The sequence below is a fragment of the Lepidothrix coronata genome, unplaced genomic scaffold, assembly GCF_001604755.1.
Source record: "Lepidothrix coronata isolate B3197 unplaced genomic scaffold, Lepidothrix_coronata-1.0 Scaffold270, whole genome shotgun sequence".
In the NCBI taxonomy this organism is placed as follows: Eukaryota; Metazoa; Chordata; class Aves; order Passeriformes; family Pipridae; genus Lepidothrix; species Lepidothrix coronata.
Window position 1 is genome coordinate 563,828 of NW_016690450.1, and position 3,859 is coordinate 567,686.

Sequence of the window (3,859 nt, forward strand, 5' to 3'; positions counted from 1 at the left end):
ACACAAGTTGGGTTCTCTCCTTTCTTACTGTCATGGATGCTGAACCACACAAAAAGTACGTACTTCCATTAATTGGTTTCTTCCTCAGGAAATAAATGTTGGATAAAGACGAATATGCCAGCTAAATAGACTTCTGCAAGTAGGATTCAGCCAGTCTAACCTATGAAAACTAGTTTGTAAGTGACACATACTGGTAGAGATCATTACACAGAAGGACGCAGACACCTAACTCACCATTTATTTTTATGAAATACTGATACTATAGCAACAAGATCTATTGTGTTATTTGCATTTAATTGTATAGAGTGAGCTAGCTGATTTTCACCTGCAGAGAGAACATGGAACACAGTGTTACCTGTGAATATAGCTACAATTGGTTTCATGCAGTCTAGGCAGGGAAACTCCAAAAAATAGATCAGAAATTGCTTAGGCAGTAAACTAATATGCACAAAGGAAACAATTGCTGTAATCAACATGAAGTCCTGCAACTGCCTGCCCAGAGGAAGTCTAAGAGGCGTATTGTACACTATATGAAATTCAGTGGGGTTTGATTGCTGACAAAGCAGCACACAATGGTAAAAGCATGTCTAGACTAGCATCATATGTCAAAAACCCACAAATACTTTACTCAGATGTTTAATTCTGAAAAGACTGAGAGATATTTGTAGCAGAGTGTTGTAGGCCACAGACCTCTATGGATGATAGGACTAGATATCTATTAAACATCTGATAAATTTTGTCCTGTGGAGCTTAACAGGCATGTAATATTAACTGCTGGTCTGAGAGTCATGCTTTATTCCTGAAGAACAGGATGTGGCAAGTGACATTTCATTATGCACAAACCATGGTATCAGGAAAAAGTTTTTTAAAATTTTAATTACTACAGTAAGTGCAACCAACATAAATTCCACAATATTGGTGAACTCTTTGTGCAATTTCAAAGAAAAAAAAATTTATACAGTGACACTTTATCAGGTAGAAAACACGAATTATGCAGTATCTTTCTGTTTCTCTTTGTGCTTTATATGACTCATAAGGTTGTATATGACAACTTCCTATGACATTGTGAGTCAAATAACTTCAAATTAGGTTTTTATATTGTAATCAACTAAACACATTGATATATCAACTTACAGAAAGTTTTTATTGTTTTAAATGGGAATTCTGGCACTAAGGTTGAATAAAGTTTCTATGAAGCCAGCTAGCTCAGTGAGAAAGTTCAAAGCTAACACTTCTAGAAACATTTTTACAAGTTCAGATTAAAACATTTGTGATGTGCAGTGGGCAGAAAAAATTGTATAGACCAATCAAAGACTCCTCTTTAGAAATTAAGCTCCAGTTCCACATAACTAGTTACCACTCCTGGCAACTACATAAAGCTATGAGATATCAACACTCAAATTTACCAGATCAGCTCCATTTCTCTTAATCTGGAATCAAGAAAGATTAATTTTATTTAATGGAAGTTTCTCATGTGGACATTGCCACAGACACAGTATATGCTGGGATAGGCTACATTGAACATGCAGCTTCTTTCACTCCATTTCGCATTCTACCTACAAATATGTGTTCACTTTCAACCACCAGTCCCCCGACCAGTACCCAGATAACATCTCTTGAAAAAAACGCCTAAAACCAGAAAATCAGAGGTATTTGGTATTAGGTATAACAAACATATGGATACCATTTAGCCATGAAATAATACCTTATTTAAGGTCAGTTCCCTCATAATTGTCATAGGAATAGATATATATCAGTGGAAAGACGGTATTTCTGAACTTGCTTTTTTCTTGGCCCTTCAAAGTCCTCAATCTTTAAATCTTAACCATAAAGGTATGTTTTAAGATAACCTTTAAAGCTTATAAGAAAAGGTTACTTTTTAATTCCCCCTCTGTCCAGTATTTCATAGATGGATTTATGCTTTTTCAGGTTGGGGTAAAAAAGATTACTATTTCTCAATCATGCATTAAAAATTTTATTGTGTGCTTGAATAAGGAAACAAGAACTACAGTAGTGGGAAAGTTCTTCTTCCAAAGTAGGAAAACAAATGTGGCACCCTTCACCTCAACAGTTGTGTTTCTAATTGTTTTGAAGAATAACTTCCTACTTGAATTAAAAAAAAAAAAGTATCAGCAAAACTCCCATTGTATCTGTTTATTTTGTTTCTGGTATAAAATATTTCCAGTGTGAGAACAAATATCTGATGAATTCTCTTCTTAAGAATCACTAGTTACATTTTTTTATTAAATTCTTGCCACTTATAATTCCCCAAACCCAGTGAAAATAATCATACTGGCTAAGTTTCAAAAAGCATAAATCAAAAGCAATACACAAGACAAAACTTGACTTAAACTTTTAGTATTTGCAATGACATATGGCTAGAAAAAGATCTATGGTGCTTCTACAGGAAGGACAGTTCATAAATTGCCCTTATAGGCTTAACCATGTTTCGAAGAAAAACCCAAAGGAATAGAAAATAAGCATACCATTATACAGCATGGTTTTCTAAAATTCCACTATTTAAAGTACAATACAGTGAAGTAAATTTGTCACTAGTCACTCAGGCTTTGCTCAGAATTAAAGAAAACTTTCAGTCAGGATGTCTTTCCTTGAACCATAGTGGCTTTGAAAATGAGGAAAGAAACATGCAATCTTTGCAGCAGAAAAAATATCTATACTTCGTCCTAAATATTAGATATGATGTGATAGATACTGGAAAGCTGGTATGTGAAAAAATAGTCAGTAAGGAAAAGACTAAGCTAAAAGGTCTAGATTCTTAACCCATGGATACTTGAATCATGAACAAATGCTAGATGGGTTTCTTCAGGAACCTGGAAAATGAATAAAAAAGACTAGCAAAAAAGTTCCTTCTGTGAAACTTACTCAAACTTATTTCAGGGGAAAAAAAAATTACTAATCAAGCATGTACTGTTCAAAATACAGCAGTTACAAATAGTTAAACCAGAAACTTTCCACTTCACGAAAGCAGCAAATAAGCTTCTGTCCACACTCAGAAAACAAGGCAGCAACAATTTAGGACACAAATTTAAAACAAGGTAATCTAAAAATATTCTTGTTTGATGACAAGATAGTGCATGTCTGCAGAAGTCATCAAGTTCTGGACTCTGACAACCCTGATTTCCACTATTTTTGCTTCAAAATTTCTAATTTTAATTTTAATTTATAAAGAGTGCCTATGCAAAAACCATTTTTCACCAAAAAAGATCTCACAAAAACAAAAACCACCCAAACCCAAAGACCCTCCTAGCTTTCCTTGTCATAACCATATTACAGCATATTATTGTTCACACTGGATTTTCCCAATGAGCTGTTCACTTGATTTTTGAAGATATTTGCAAATTTCATCCAGATTATCTAAAATATCACTCTGCTGCCCCAAACATTACTTCTCACACCAGCACAATGCAGTTAGCACTACAAAAAGATTATTCTTCATAAGGTTCATCCTCAGATAACTACAAGACATAGAATTGAGATGTTCATAGTGATGTTATGTTGACCAAATCAAGCCATATCCCTTCTCTTCAAGGTTCCTTCAGGACCAAATCAGTTAGATCAAAGTACCATGAAAGCAGACAACAGGGACTCAGCACAAACTAACACACCACGCTACCTGTTCACGTTGGCATTGCCACTCGAACAAAATTTCTATGAAGGCTATCTAAATTCTGCCTTCTGCTAAGAGAAAGAAGCATGGCTTGTACACAGCTTTAGTCCAGAACTGTATGCGAAGAGTATGCAGTTGCATACAACTTCAAGTGATAACAATTTCCAACATATTTATTAAACTTTCAACACAGTATTTTGGTCATTACCTTCTTTCCCTCATCATCCTTGA